Source organism: Oxyura jamaicensis, chromosome Z, assembly GCF_011077185.1.
Source record: "Oxyura jamaicensis isolate SHBP4307 breed ruddy duck chromosome Z, BPBGC_Ojam_1.0, whole genome shotgun sequence".
Lineage (NCBI taxonomy): Eukaryota > Metazoa > Chordata > Aves > Anseriformes > Anatidae > Oxyura > Oxyura jamaicensis.
Genome location: NC_048926.1, coordinates 44,810,587 through 44,825,792, shown reverse-complemented (window position 1 = coordinate 44,825,792; position 15,206 = coordinate 44,810,587). Strand labels below are relative to the sequence as shown.

General features: G+C 43.7%; 1 protein-coding gene across 4 annotated transcripts in view; it reads left to right on the top strand.

The window, feature by feature from the left end:
- The window catches only part of PTCH1 (patched 1), a 65,895-nt gene that overhangs the window by 1,581 nt on the left and 49,108 nt on the right, over positions 1 to 15,206 (top strand). The window lies entirely within an intron of this gene.

Genomic DNA, 15,206 nt, shown 5'->3' with positions numbered 1-15,206 from the left:
CCGCCGGTTGGCGCGGCCGTTGGGCGGGCGGTTGGCGGGGCGGCACAACCGCCGCTTGGCGGTACCACTTCGCCGCCCGCCGTGGGGGGGGGGGCGGACGGGCAACGGGGGCGAAGCGGAGCGCTGGGAGGGCGGCGGGCGGCCGACCCCCGCGGCGGGCTGCGGGGCTCGGCGCCGTGCGGGAGGGCGGCGGGGCTGCCGCGTGCCCGCGGCGGGAGGAGGAGGAGGAGGGGGCGGCGGTGGTGCGGGGAGGCGCCCCTCCGCCATCTTGGGAGTGCGCGCGCCCGCGGGGCGGGGGGTGTGGGGGGGAGGGGGCGGGCGAGCTGTGTGTGGTCCGTGCAGTTGGACGGCTTTCAGCTGCGGGGGGGAGCGCTCGTCTCGGGGCGGAAAATAAAAAATAAAAGAGGCACGGCTGCGGGCTGACGGCTCTTCCTTGCGGGGGGACCGCTGCGGGGTCGCTGGGTAGCCGCGGGGGAGCGCGGTGGGCTGCGGGGTGTGGCGGGACCTGCTGCCACAGCGCCCAGGAGCGGCAGGCGCTGAGGGATCCCCCGGTACGGCCGTCCTGTGACAGTCGCTGGGGCCTCAGTCCCTCAGTTACCTGCACAAACAATTCTAAAAAATGCTCCTTTTATCGATTTTTGTTGGTCGTGTGCCTTTTGCCTCTACTTTTCTGCGTGTCAGGTAGAAAAACTTGACCGCAGGCCTGTCCAGGGTGGTTCCCTATGTTTTCCTGTCACCGTCCAGCATGGTTCCCTGTGTTTTCCTGTCAAGATTTCACTGGGTTCCACTGCTAGGAAGGATGATCCCATCCTAACGCCACCTGCTTTTCCTATCAGCCTAATACCAAGAAACTGCTTGCTGACCGAGCCTGTGTTTCGCTGGCCCAGCAGCAAAAATCCAACTGTCAAGGGAAAAATATGTTTTGCAAAATAGCCGCGTGGTTCAGTTACTGCACTGACCTCTTCTGCTGTCATTATTGCTTCGTGGGGTGCGTGGGGAGGTCCTGAGCACAAAACCTAGCTGAAAGTGATCTCTGAGGTTTTTATGGCCAAGGTGAATTCACAAGGCAGCTGGTTGGACAGACCTGACCCATGTAATTTGGGTTTAGTTTCCCTGTTAGAATTAAACAAGGCAAATACTAAAACTTTATTTAAACAGAGAAAGCTTAGAAACCCTTGTGTGTGTTGGTGGCGCGAAATGGCTAGCTGATCACATTGAAATAAAATATTCTGGTTTTAATTTAAATTAACTCACAGTCTTCCTGTTCTAGCACAACATGACCATTGACACAAAAAAGCATGCTAAATTGTGGATACTCTGTATGTTTCTGGTCATGAACAAGGGTGTTATGCAAATAAACCCACTGAATGGCAACTGCGTGTTTCTGTGGCTAAACTGCAGGCAGAAATACAGGATGAGAATCTGAAGTGGAAGAGGTACAGGGAGAGGTGGTGTCTGACGTGGTGTTCTTCCTAGGCAGGAGCGGAAAGCAGAGACCAAACTCACTTCCCTGAGCTGAGGATACCTGGTCCTTGCTCCTGAGCTTGTAGTTAAAGTACACTCCGTGGAAGTTGTTATACTAAGGGGCCGTATAGATCAAGCTTTCTTTTAATAGAAGCAGTGTCTGAATTGCACTGTTTATTAAAATAACAGCCTTATTTTTGCTTTTACCTTTCGTTTACCAAGAATTTGAATGAACTGGGCAACGTTGGCCAAATATGGTAGGTTACTTGAAATATGTTTCTAGTCACAGTTGCAATAAAATGAGTTTTGATTTGCTACTGAAGCTTTTTACAGTTATTACTGCTGAATAAATTGGCAGTATTTACACAAAGAGACTGGTTTTATATGGTGTATTTCTGAATACCATGGAGCATGGAACATAACACAGCGCTGAAGTTTGCTAGAAGTAAACGGCTGCTTTAAAACTATAACACAATTAATTAAAAATAGTGAAGTGAAGTTTGAATGAGTTTTAAGACCATCCACATTCCAAGATAAATGCTTAGTAGTCTGGGCCTGAAGCTATTATGGCTGAAATATTTACATAAGAAGTTCAGAAACCCACCTGGTAGGCAAACTTTCAAAGAGAGAAAAAGCAAAACAGATCTCCAAAACATCATTCTTTCAATTTTCTTGTAGTAGTCTCTCTCCTTCAGAATTTGTGCCAACCCTCTTGGCCTCCTGATATCAAAGTGGCTTTCCTCTCAAATTGTTTCTTGGCACTAAGTGTTGCAGAGTAGCATTTCTTTTATTTTTATTTTTTTATTTTTATTTTTGAAAACCCAGCCCTGCTCTGGCTGCTGTTCAGAGCACTTCAGTTCCTGCTGCGTGCCCCGCAGTGTGCTCCCAGTCTGTGCTCCTGTCTTGCGGTCTGTCTCGCTGGCACCCTTGAGGGGGCCACACACGTGGCGCTCCCCGTCCCGTCAGCAGGTCTGTCATCCCTGCGTGCACACCTTCCTGTTGTAAGGTGCTCACTGTAGTTTCTTGCACAAACAAATCCCAGACTGTCATTTTAATGCCAGCTCTGTTATCCACAGCCCTTACGCTTCAGTTGAACTGCTACATGTGGGTGTCCGTGTCTACTGGGGTTGCAGAGACTGTTTAGCATCTTTATACATCATACACCCTCGAGAGAACAAAAAGGGCTTTGCACTGATTTCCTCTGTGACTGAATTTTGTTGGACACAGACGTGGTTTTAGAAACATCCATTCATAACTAGGAAGTGCTCTGGATGGAAAAGAAATCATGCCCATAACTGGTTATGTTTTCTGCTACTGCTCTCTAAGACCCTGGCCTGTGAACAGCAGTCACACATGTAAATTTACAGCCTCTGCTTCTGAAAGAAGGTAGTTTTGTGGCTCCAGAGAAGATTCTGTTAAGTGGAGCTTGAAATTTGGCTACTGCAGTGCCTTGAATGGCATTAATTGGAGCAGCTCATAAGGGGAGAGATGCTCTCGTGTTGTTCCTTGATACTTCATTTCATGTTGCCATTGTCTTGGGATTTTTTTTCCTCGCTTTTTTTTCATGCCTTTTTCTTCTCTAAGAGGTCAGAGATCATGGTGGTCTTTCTTTACTCTCTCGCTTTCTGAAGTTTTTGTGCTATCTGTAGCTCAGTTGGACTTTTCCCTCTGCAAGCAGTTTTCTGTGTTGGTAGTCCTCTTTGCACAGCTAACCAAAGTCTAACATGCAGAGCCCCTTCGTTACACCAGCTGGAAGCAAGAGGGTACGTGATACAAGCAGGGATAGGACAACCTGCAGGGAAGAGAAAATGCCTCAGTAGTCACAAAGAAAGATCAGTTTTGGTACTTGGAACAAAGCGTTCTCTCATTGTAAGTGAATTAGCGCTAAGGGTGTACAACAAACTGTAAGTGAGGATGTGAATGATGTGTAGCGTTACTTACTTCTGCTCTTAAGAGGCAGAAACCAAGTGACTCTACTGTCGTACTTGTGGCTAACCCATCTTAAAATACATTAATCCACCCATGCAACACAAGAGTGAGGTGAAGAAGAGGAAAGCATATGAGTGATGCAGGAGTCAGTATTATTTCCGTAGCTTCTCAGTTTGCTTAACCCAGCAAGATCAAGTGCAGGTGGAGAGGGAAGTTATTCTTAAGTTCTGCCTAAGGCATCAGTTAACTTTACACTAGTATTCTTTGAAGAAACAAAAAAGAACAGTAGAGGAACAGATCCTTGTGAATTTATTGTTTTAAGGAGACAAATTTATGTGAGTGGTCCGGAGTAACATGCTTGGTTTCAATACAGTTAGCAGGAATTGACCCAGTCAGTTGTAATTCAGTGCTTCCACAGACCCACGTGTGTTCGCAGCAGCAGGGAACGAAGTACTGCTGGAGGCGCATCTCCGCAGCAGTCGCTTCTGAGGCAGGATTTCGGTGGGCTGCGTGGCCGTGTGGGGAGTTGTGTCCCGTCGCGTCACCGAATCTTAACAGTTCCCTGCGGATCGCGTGACGCACGAGCTTACTTGTCTCTGAATTCTGTCTCACACTGTGTTGCGTGCCTCGGAGTGTGCGAGGGTTCATTGAAAGGTGCTTATCTGGAAAATTTCCAAGCCCGCTGTTTGAATTGATTGTGATTTACTGTGTGGTTTCTCAAACGTGAGCGTGGCGGTGGTGTTCCCACATGATGGCTGTAGAACGGTCACCTAGGCCGGGTGCTCTTTTTCAAGTTTGCTGATCGAAATGGGGCTATATTTCAATCTGTGCTTCTGTTTTGAAGATTACCATCAAATTCTGGTATTTAGGCTTTACGTGATGTTTGTGGGTAAAAACATCAGTTCAATGGGTATTACGTTCCTGTGGAGTGAGCCCCCCCTCAGTTTTCTTATGCTTAGATGTTTAGAAAATGCCATTTAAGGTTTTAGTTATGTGGTTGTATGATCGTTGTCTTTTAAGGGGCCGGCTGTTGAAATCAAAGTCACCGGGGCTCTCATTCAGGGTTCATCTTGACAGGTGTCCACATCACTCACTGCTGAAGGGCTCCTGCATCCAAAGCAAAACCAAACCAGTTGCAGTGTTCAAACTCCCCTTTCTCTCCCTAAGAGCTTCAGTGAAGGAATCTGGGGTCATTGAGAAGGTAAAGGGCAAAATCCTGAACTCAGTGGCAGAAGGCAGAATAACCTGAGCGTGGCCAGGCCTCCGCCCAGCGTTGGTACGAAGCCGCAGCAGTGACAGAGGGCCCCTGCTGTGGGAAGGGCAAGAGGAGGGCCTTGCTCTGTGGAGCTCACATCCCCACCTAGGCTGTAACCACAGGGTAGCCTGGGTCCCTCCGCCTTTCAGACTTCAGAGGCGTTTAATTTACTCAAGGCTCCAGAAAATTAATCGTCATCATTATTTCCAAACTTAACGTGCTGTGGCTAATGTGCATGCCAGAATGCGCCCTGTAGATCCTTGTCTGGGAGGGTCGGCTCACTCCTCTGTTGCAATGTCTGTTTGAACTGCTGCCTCACTTGCACCATTCTTCGCTTCCTCTCTCCTGAGCTTTGAGTGACTTCCCACACCCTGCGGATTTTGCTGGTCGTGAACAGGGTCCAAGGGCATTTCTGTAGTTGTGGAGAGCCTGGTGATTTCCTTGCAGAAATGTATGAATTCCATGCAGAAATGCTGGGGCAAAGTAGAATAGTTGAAAACCACATAACCTTCTTGTTGGCCCCCACACCGCTGCTGCGGAGCTGGAACAGGGGGAGTATAGGTAAGCAGTAGGGGCTGGCCCAGCCATTGGGCCCTCTGCTGCTCTAGTTGAGGTGCTCCGTGGAGGTACAGGACAGAGCAGAACAGAAAAGTTTAGTTAAAAAGGACCTACAAAGATTTTCGAGTCCAACTGGCTGACCACGTCAGGGCTAACCAAAAGGTACAGCATGTCACTGAGGATGTTGACCAGGTGGCTTCTGAACACTGACAGGCATAGGGCGTTGACCACCTCACTAGGAAGCCTGTTCTAGTGTCTGACCACCCTCACGGTAGAGAAGTTTTTCCTAATGTCCAGTCTGAACATCCCCTGGGGTATTCGTATGGGTGAACGGTTTGCTTTTTTTTATTTTATTTTATTTTATTTTATTTTATTTTGGTAGAGAATGGGCCTCCTTTCTTCATAATTCCTCAGCAGACACGGGGTTCAGACAAGAGTGAACTCCAAAAGCCATGGGTACTCAAACTTGCTTTCAACAGAAAATGCATTAAGGAAAACTGTCTCCTTACCCTGAATCCATCTATTTTCATGATTTAATATTTCCGTGGGAAGAGGTGATCAAAGCCCTGTTATTAAATAGTATTTGTGGTGGCTCCCCAGAAAGTAGTAATACTACATGGTGTATGCACGTTCTTGACCGCACAACAAATTTAAAGGCTATTACACGCAAGTGGATATTTCAGTTACACATAACTGTTAGGAGGCTCCAAAATATGACAGCTTCCAGATGTATGAACCGACTGATCCCTTTGTTTAGATTATGCACCACAGCTGATGCCTAGATTAGTGCTGGCTGGACAAAGCTATGGGAGATTTGTCTGGTTTCCACAATGCCATGTTTATATTTCATTTGGATTTCTCCTTCAAAGCTGACCTCCCTGTGACCTGTTGGAGCTGTGTCCACTAGAATGCAAGTTTTAATGTGTCTGCAACAGTTTTCCTTTTGGTGTCTAATGGAACATGTTCTCCTTTTGACACTCATGGGCAGTTATGTACTACCCCTTTTAACTTAACAGTGAATTATGTACTTCAGACTATGAGCATCCAGGTAAAACTCTGCTTGCAAAGTTTTCTGCCCCACAGTTAGCTTTTCAATAATATTCTGATTGGTTGAAGTAGTGTTTGGATTATAGGCCTTGTGGGACTGTTCCTTGTCAGGCATTTTCTCCTGCCTGTAGAGTAAGTTCAGTCTTCCAGCCTTTGCACGATGTTGTTTCTCTCTATAGATGATGGCATGGATCTGCATGCTTCTAGCTGCTCTTTTTGGAGTTCAACGGGAACTGGAGTACAGAATTTTAACTGAAAAGTTCGTTCTTCTTTGTGTGTACCATACAATTAGATATATTTTCCTGTGTCATCCTTATTTATCTTCAGTATGCATTTGGTTCCCTTCATCTCTCTGTCTGTTGTCTTGTACTATGCAGGAGGTCTTTCCCTGTTTGTATTTGTTAGTAACTGTACCTGGGAAAGCTTGAAGAAACCGGTAAAACCCCTCAATGGCTGAATGATTGTTTTGCAGTAAGACGTGTCAGAGTTCAGAAAGATGCAGCTTTAGAGCTTGCATTGTATTACTTGCAGAAACTGGATGAGTTTCCAGTGTTGATGATTTACTGGGAGAGCAGATTGCTGAGATGGTGCCTCACAACATAAAACTCAGCACTTTGAAGTATCATTTCTGCACTTCTGTGCATAATGGCCATTTCATTTCCATGTCCAGGAACCAAGAATAGAAAAGTATTCTGCTCCTGTTGTGCGTGATCTGTGCTGTTTTATTATCTACTTAAGGCATGCTAAATATGATTGATTAGTACTGGATACGATAGGCTATGTTGCTGTGTTGATTTGGAATAATTTTGGCTTGTGGTTCATGGTACTAGAAATCGATGGAGTGGAACTGCAAAGAATAATTTTGAATTCAGAAGTTAAAATATTTTTAAAATTATTTTTTTCCTCTCTAAACTTAGTTTTGTCTTTGCCAGAAATGTTTAATATCCATAAATACAATTTCCTTGCAGTTGTTTTTCTCTGTTATTTTCATTCAGCATCACCTCAACTGCCATAAACATCCTGAATTTGACAAAAGTATGTTTTCTAAAGGAAAAAGTCCTTTACAGAAACTGCTGATCATATATACATTTTGATGTATGGAGAATTTTAATTTCGGTTTTTAGAATGAATGTCTTGGCTTTAACTTCTGCTTGGCTTTGTGAAAACTTAGTTATTGCAGTCCTTGAGCAAAATATATAAGAGGTAAGGGAATGAGTAGAACCATAACCTGACTCTTTCTGCAAAGGTGCTGCTCCTTTAGAGAATTGTACTGAACTTAATTTCAGCTTTAAATATACAAGTAATCGTTGTATATTTGAAACATGTGTATATTGCTCATGAGCGAGAAAAGGCTGATATTTTTAAGGCATATGTGCAGTGTTGTACACGCGTATACCTGAAGCTGGAACGGAGCCCTGAAACCATAATACAGTCTTCATTTACTAACAGTAAGACAAATTAAAAGAAACAGTCTTCTCTTGTTTACCTGTCTGATGCATTTCTGCTTTTCAGTCAGTAACCAAAAGCTAAGTGCAACAAACTAGAAATGAGCACTGTTAAGTCAAGTTGTATGATTTTTTTTCCCCCCTTAAATCATTGCTTAAGGGCTTCTGGCCCCTAGCTCAGGAATCCTGCCCAAAAATGCCAGATGTATTACACAGTCAAGTATTGCAATGTAAATAGTGTTCTGTGCCATGAGAGCAGGGTGGTCCTTCTCCTAGTTAAAAAAAAAAAAAAAAAAAAAAAAAGAGAGAGAGAGAAAGAAAAGGAAGGGGAAAAAATCCACATGCTCTGAAATAAGCACAGTAGTTGTAGTGTTATTTGTGTTTTTGGCTGCACAGCCCGTATTTTGGAGCTGAAAGAGCTCTGATAAATTAGTACTTTGGACTGGCAGATAATAACAACTGAAATTGAGATACTAGAAAGCAAGATGTGGCTTGGCTGAGGCTGCTTAATCTAGTCAAACAGGCATGTAATAAGTGAAATATTAAAGTAAAAGCCATTGCTGACAGGCAAAACTCTTTACCATGTTGTGAAGAGTAGTCTTTTGCACATGGAAGGAAAGCGGACAAAGGATGGGAAGTAGGGAAGCAGAGGCATGGGGTTGTTCTTGACCTCATGCTGTGTAATGGAAAGACTGGGTGTGTTGCTGCACCTTTTGAGTATAAACATTGCAGAACTGTTCTTGTCTTTAATTCAATATCCTTTGCTGTGTGTTAACAATAAAGCTCCTTCCAGTGCCCTCATCTTCTTTAGATGCAATAGCGCATATAGGAGGTTTATTTTTACATTTTTCCTTTTTTTTTTCTCGTATGCATGTTATTTCATAACACTGAAAACACAGTTGAAAGGAGATTCCACAAATCTGACCTGAAAGGAAATTGCTAAGGGTGATGCAGTAATCAGATTTACGTTTGGGTTATCTGACAAATCTGTTGAGTTGCCATAGCTTCCTTGGGTGTGTGCAGAGAGGAAAGGGGTTACAGGACCTTATTTTTGTGATAAACTGTATTTAAATAGCTGCAGGAATGTAATCCCAATGCAGATCTCTGTGTAATGTGTTCAGCAAAATACCCAGAAGAAAAGTGGGCTTTAGGATCTCATTTAAACCTCTCCCTTCCCACTGACACAATGATAACATAAAAAACCCTCTACCTATTGCAACTTATTTTTTTTTTTCTTTCTAAGTTCCCTTTCCTGTAACAGTAAGAAATTATACAGGTACTTTACTGATGCAAGAAAGTATTTACTTTTACCCGGAGAGCATTTCTCGTGCGTTTGTCGTGTTTGTTTCTCCACGCGGGCCTGATTCTGATTTCATTTACACCACTCTTATCCTACTGGCTTTTCAGAGGGAAGCTATTCCCCATACTCAGAAAAGAAGCCTTTGCTGTTTAGCATCTGATGCCATGTAAGTAAGTGGCAGATAGATAGATATGATATTTTACTGAAAATTATTAAGATAAGAAACAAAACTAAAACATGTTTAGCATGACTTCCAATTGTAGATAAAAGCTAGCAACTTGAGAGAATTGTGATTAGGAGTAAACATCTATTAACTGCTCTTTCTGGAGATTTGGGGAAATAGGATGACCTTTTTATTCTTTTTTCCTTTTTTTCTTTTTTTTCTTTTTTTTTTTTTTTTTTTAAATAGGCTACAGTTTCACATGGCTTGCAATAGAAATCTTTCTCCCTTTTTGTTTCCCACACCAATTGATTTATCATTTTGCTTGCAAGCAGACTTAGAATGTTAGGGCAGGAACACACTCACTTTTTTCTCGTAACTTTTTTGTTGCGGACCGAAACCAGTTGACTTGAATAAATTTTTCTGTGGTCTGAATGAAGCCAGCAACGTGGAAAAATCTTGCCATTCAGAGCCGTCTGAATGTACATTTCAGCCACACAGTAAGCTGTATTGGTAGGCAGTGGACTGCTAAATACAACCATTTTTCGCAGCAGAGAGTTAGACAGGTGATTAGCATAATTAGCACAGAGTAGGCTATACATATGGTAATGTTAAGTGTGTAAATGCCAGCTGCGGTGTAAAATTTATGTCAGGGGTCGACAGGGCTGTGCGAAAGTATTGTGTTACAGCTGCAGGTCAAAGCCTCCATTGCTTTACCCCCTTTTCTCTTGTTGGTGAATGCGCTAAACAGAAGAGAAAGACAGACAGAAATATAACAGATAAGGCTTTGATTGAACAGCCTGGTTCTGTGCGAGAGGGGCTGCTCCTTTAAAAAAAAAAAAAAACCCTACACACACATGCAAAACAAAAGTGCCCCTCTTTGACTATAGATTTTATTTTGCATCGTGCAGGCTACAAATGTGTTGCTGTCTTTGAGCGATGTCATTATGATGGGGGGAGGGGAGCCTTTCGGGGGAGGTAAGAGGTTGGTAATTATGCTTTAAGGAGCAAAAACAAACAAAAAACTTTAATTCGGCTTCTCCTTTCCGCATTCCAACCCACAATTTCTTTCTTTTTTTTTTTTTTTTATGTCTCTGTTACTTACTGCACTTCAGGGGCTAGGAATTAAATAGTCCTGAAGGTGACAGCATTATATGTAATAAAATCTCAACAGTGCAACAATCTTCAAGCTGCATGACTGGTTTTAGAATAAGTGCCAGAAGTTCCTCTGTGGTTTAGTGTGTGGGTTGCTACACTTATTCCCCAGGTTCCTCCCACCTCCTAAACCACTAAATTCTTTATAAATTAAAAATGACTAATACAGGTTTCTTGTTTTAAAGGAACACAGCGTTGAAGTGTACACATCTGATGGGGAAATCTGTAAATCTCTTTGTTGCCGTAAACTGTTCATTCATATATTTCACATTTGCAATTTTTTTTTTCTTTTGTATTTTTTTGTAGCCGGCTATAAGGAGTGGTGGTGTTGACAGAATATAGTTCACACCACACTGACCTTGTGATGAAACTTCCTCACAGCCGCAGGGGGTCCTTATGAATCAACCCCTAATCCAGCTAATCCTGATCGCAACAAAATCATGAAAGTGGCTCCCAGTGATGTGTGTTTCCCCGCGCAGATGCAGAGAGAAGGAGCAGCGCTGGAAATAAATCAGCCCAGCGCGATGCTCCTCCGAGGCCGGGGCAGCCTGTGCGCGAAGCCGGGGATATCCATTGTGATGGGCCCCACAAGGCCTCCGGCGGCAGCCCATGGACACGGGGGCTCAGGGCTTCCCGTGGTGTGCAGGGGTGCTCTCAGGCTTTCTGGGGAGCCCAGGGGTGCTCTCAGCTGGGCTGAAGCAGGGAAGGAGGTGGTGGGGGCTGAGCGATCTGTGAGGCACACGCTGCCAGCGCCGGCACTGTCCGCAGGCGGGTGTCGGGGGGTCTTGACTCAACACACGGGGCTCGGCCTCGTGAAATACGTACATCACAGCCCTCACTGCTGAGGCAGCAAGGGCATTTCTCCTCCTTTTTCCAGAGCTTCGGGCCGTTTTGCTTTTAAAGGGAGAGCAGACCGTTTCAGGAAGCGGAAGGCTTGGTGGTGATGCAGAATTTTCTGAACCACCAGGCTAGCCAGAAGTACAAAATCAGGATTGCTCTGTGTAACGTGGTTTCGTTCGTTTGTTTAACTTTCTTTCCCAGTCCTTTCTGTTTTAGAATGAACTTGGCCATATGGTCGCGCTCTCAGTGTATCTGACAGGAATCTCTGATTGCATCCTGCACAAAATCAAATGTGCGCTTTACTGCGCGGTGTGAATAGCAGGCAAGCTATGAAAAATGGGCCTCTTGACAGATGCAGCACTGTCGTGGGAGCTGGTGGCCAGCAAGAAATATCGAGATGGGGGGAGCCGTGACAGGCAGCAGGTTCGGTGCTGGGGGGAGTGCTGACCTGACCTGATTGTGTCCAACAGTGAGAGCAGTTCTGCTTCAGTGCAGAGCCATTCAGAAGGAAGCTGCTTAGGCAACAACAGATGGTACAGCAAGCAGCTGGTAGGGAATACTTGAAAGAAACTGTACCCTGTTTCATAACATGTTCATTCCTTTCATTTTTCTATATGTTAGCTCTGCTGTCTCCTAAAAGCACCGTTTAGGGTACGGTATCTTCTGAAAGGTTCTGGATGAAGAGTTTTTCTTTACTGTTTTCTTCTGCTCCTTTAAAAAAAAAAAAAAAAAAGTGCATTCGAATTGTGTGCTACTCCATGTACAGATGAAATTTGTGCTATCCCAGGAGTGCAGATGAAAAGACTTCAAAATGCTGCTTTTAACCACACAGGAAAACAATTACATATTTGAGGAAAGGGCACTGAGAGGTTAAATGAAAAGTTGGGCCTAGAGGAAAGCTGACTGCTGTGGAACAACACAGCAAATTGTTTTTAACATATTACCCAGCAGAAGTCCGTATTTAAGTTAAAGTAACTTAAAACAGTTCTATTCAGTTGTTTCAAAAGTTTCAAAATCCCTAGGTTTAGATCTTGAAGCCCCCTACATGCCCTTCACAGCAGAACTCCTGGAAACTTAGTCACTTCCAGTATGTTTGAGGATTATGGCCTGTTATTAAGCATGCACAAATGATTGTTTGCTTTTAATTACTGAAAATTTAAAAAAAAAAAAAATCAGCTCTGCTCACCAGTGGGTGTGAACTGCTACAGACCCCCACACAAACTGTTAGAGAGTTGCAACAGTCTGTATTAGCCACCTATCCTATCTGCAGACTGTCTCCCTGATTTCTAGGAAATAGCAGAGTCCTTTATTCCTTTGGTACATCACCCAGAAAATTCAATAGTTGGGCTTCTCCACCAAAACCTGTGGCTCAGCTCTGACCCGAAGGGACCACGTCTTTGGAAGAAAGGGTAGTTCTCTCTCCGTATCTATTCATTCCTCAGCCTCTTTGTTGAGGTGGTCAACAAGGATACCAATTGTGACGGTGGTTTTCTATAATATGGACACCTGCCCATTAGGAAATGGACGGAGACCACCAACTCATTTCACATAAGCTAGCAAACAGCTGTCAGATGGTAAACAACTTGTGGTCACTATTGTTCCTGGCTGGATTAGAACCAGTGACCCAGAGGTGAACAGCTCATATCCTGTTACCAAGGACATGTGTCACAGCTCAGTAAGCAGCTACTGCGTTTTATGTTTAATTGGAAAGTTTGAATTACATCTACTAGTTTTGCCTGTTTTGTGTATTCCTGTATATTCCAAAGCTGCTTGTATTTTTTTTTCCAGTTTGTACTGTTCAGTTTGTCAGGTTAGGGATTTATTTATTTATTTCACTATTCAATTTCTCAGGACACGATGCCAGAAATGTATCAAAAAACACACAGTATTTTTTAGTGATCTGTGTATTGTACCTTATCAGTAATAACACTTTTTTTTCTGCCCATGGGTGATACAGATGCATACATGTAAAAGCAGCTTTTATTTGATTTTCAGAAAGAAAAGGTTTTAGCTTCTAAAATTGCGGGGAAAGTTTCCCACTGCAATCTGAGGCAGCTGTTGTTGGGCTGTCTTCCTGACCCTGCAGACAGCTTTGTGTCCTTGTCACTGCTCTAAACTTCGTCAAACTGTGACAGAATGAAAAGTCATCTTTGATGCGTGTTTTTATTTTTGCTATTCATAGTCATGTCAGCATTAATGAAATTTGCAACAGCAACACTGGAGTCCTCCCCAGCATGTGTGAGAAGTAACTGAACTCATATCGTATGATGGCTTGGGAAATAAAAAGCAGTCTTTTGAAGTGTTTTGCTGGCTTTCGTATTTTTTGTATATATATTTGTAAGCCATAGCCTTCTCTCTCTCTCTTTTTTTTTTTTTTTTTTTTTTTTTTTTTTTAAGTAATAACAGAGAGCCTGGCACTATCTAACTCACATCCTGACAGAAATGTTTGTGATGGTCATATTGCTTCTGGATTTTCCTTGGAGCCAGCAGTGCCAAAAGAGATGGCAGCTGGTTAAATCTTCATACTGGGACGTGATGATGTCCTTTTGTTGGACATGAGCATGGGAGGGGGGGAGAGGTATAGATGGTTCACCTGGACTTTGGGAAGGGAAGTGGGAGAGTGCAGGCTGCCTCAGCTTGGGCAGGCACAACTGTTGCCATTCCCTGTGAGCTATACAAATGCACGTATGTGTATTCAGTGGAGTAAATGCTCTGCAAGAAAGCCTAGATGCAGCAGGGGGTTTCTGACTGTCTGTAGTGTAGTGCTAGCATAGATCATGTTTAATTACAGGATAAAGATTATCATTTTTCATTGAGCTGTTGAACAGACCATTGAATGACCATGTAATCTCTTTAAGGCACTGACTGCTTACCACTATGCACTATGCAAGCACGTCATTCCTCATGGTTTGTTTTTTTTTGTTTGTTTGTTTGTTTTTGATAGCTCAGTTTCAGGTACTTCCTTAACTTTTGCATTACTTGCACTCCCCATTTTTATTCACATTATTAAATAAATGAACAGGAAAAAAAAATCAGTGCAGGTAACCAAAACGTTTCATGATGTAATCCTGATGGATTGACAAGATCCGTTCTTAGCATCTTTAGAATATTACATACATCAAATACGTGATGTAATGTCTTACAGTTGGTAGTCAATAAATTAACTACCGTTGACCCTGTAAATCAACAACAGTTCTGACTTAACAAGTAGACAGCCTTTTAAACATTTCAATAAGTGAACTTGCCAAATGTCCCATTTCTTATATTGAATAAGCTTTAGTTTCAATGAAAATTGAACTCTAGTACCCCTGTACTTCACCAGTCAGGCCTAGAGGAAGTTAATTCTGAAGAAGGTGCTTCCTTGCTGGCTCTTCTGTCAGGAAAAATCAGGATGCTAACTGCCTGTGTGCAGAAAAATTGTATTCTGTAGCTGACAAAGAGTGTGATGAGCGAGCAGCACGCACAAGCTCAAACATCCAGGAGAACACAAAGACAGACTCCCTTGAGAGCAACAGGAAGCTTTAAATCAAAAGGCCATTATTTTTCTGTGTCCAATAAGAGGCAGGGTAATCTTCATACCAGAGAACTCAACTCTTACATCTCAATTTCTTTTTAGGAGGTTTCAGTCCTGTGCAATTTTCATTGGGTAGTGCCTTCTGTGACATGTGACAGGTATGAATATTTCTAAACCTGGTACACGACTCGCACAGGGGACTGAGGCTGTGGTGTGCTGGCTCTTCTGCACGCCGTTGTAATGGACTGAGACCACTTTTCCACCAGCTGTTTTGAGTAACACTCCTATACACATGTAATAGGGACAGCATATGAGAGCAGCGCAAAGAGAAGAAGAAGAGCAGAGGGAAGTCAGTGCTGGTGGAGGTGCTGTGGGGTACCTGTCAAGTAGCCCCTCCAGGAGGCTGTCCTGGAGATGGGGCGAGCACCAGTGGTGCAAGGTACCTGCAGCTCTCTTCTTGTCCTCCTATTTCTTCTGCTGCTGCTACTCTTGTCTTTCTCTGTCCTTTGGGTTGGTTGGTAAAGGCTGAATCTCAGGTG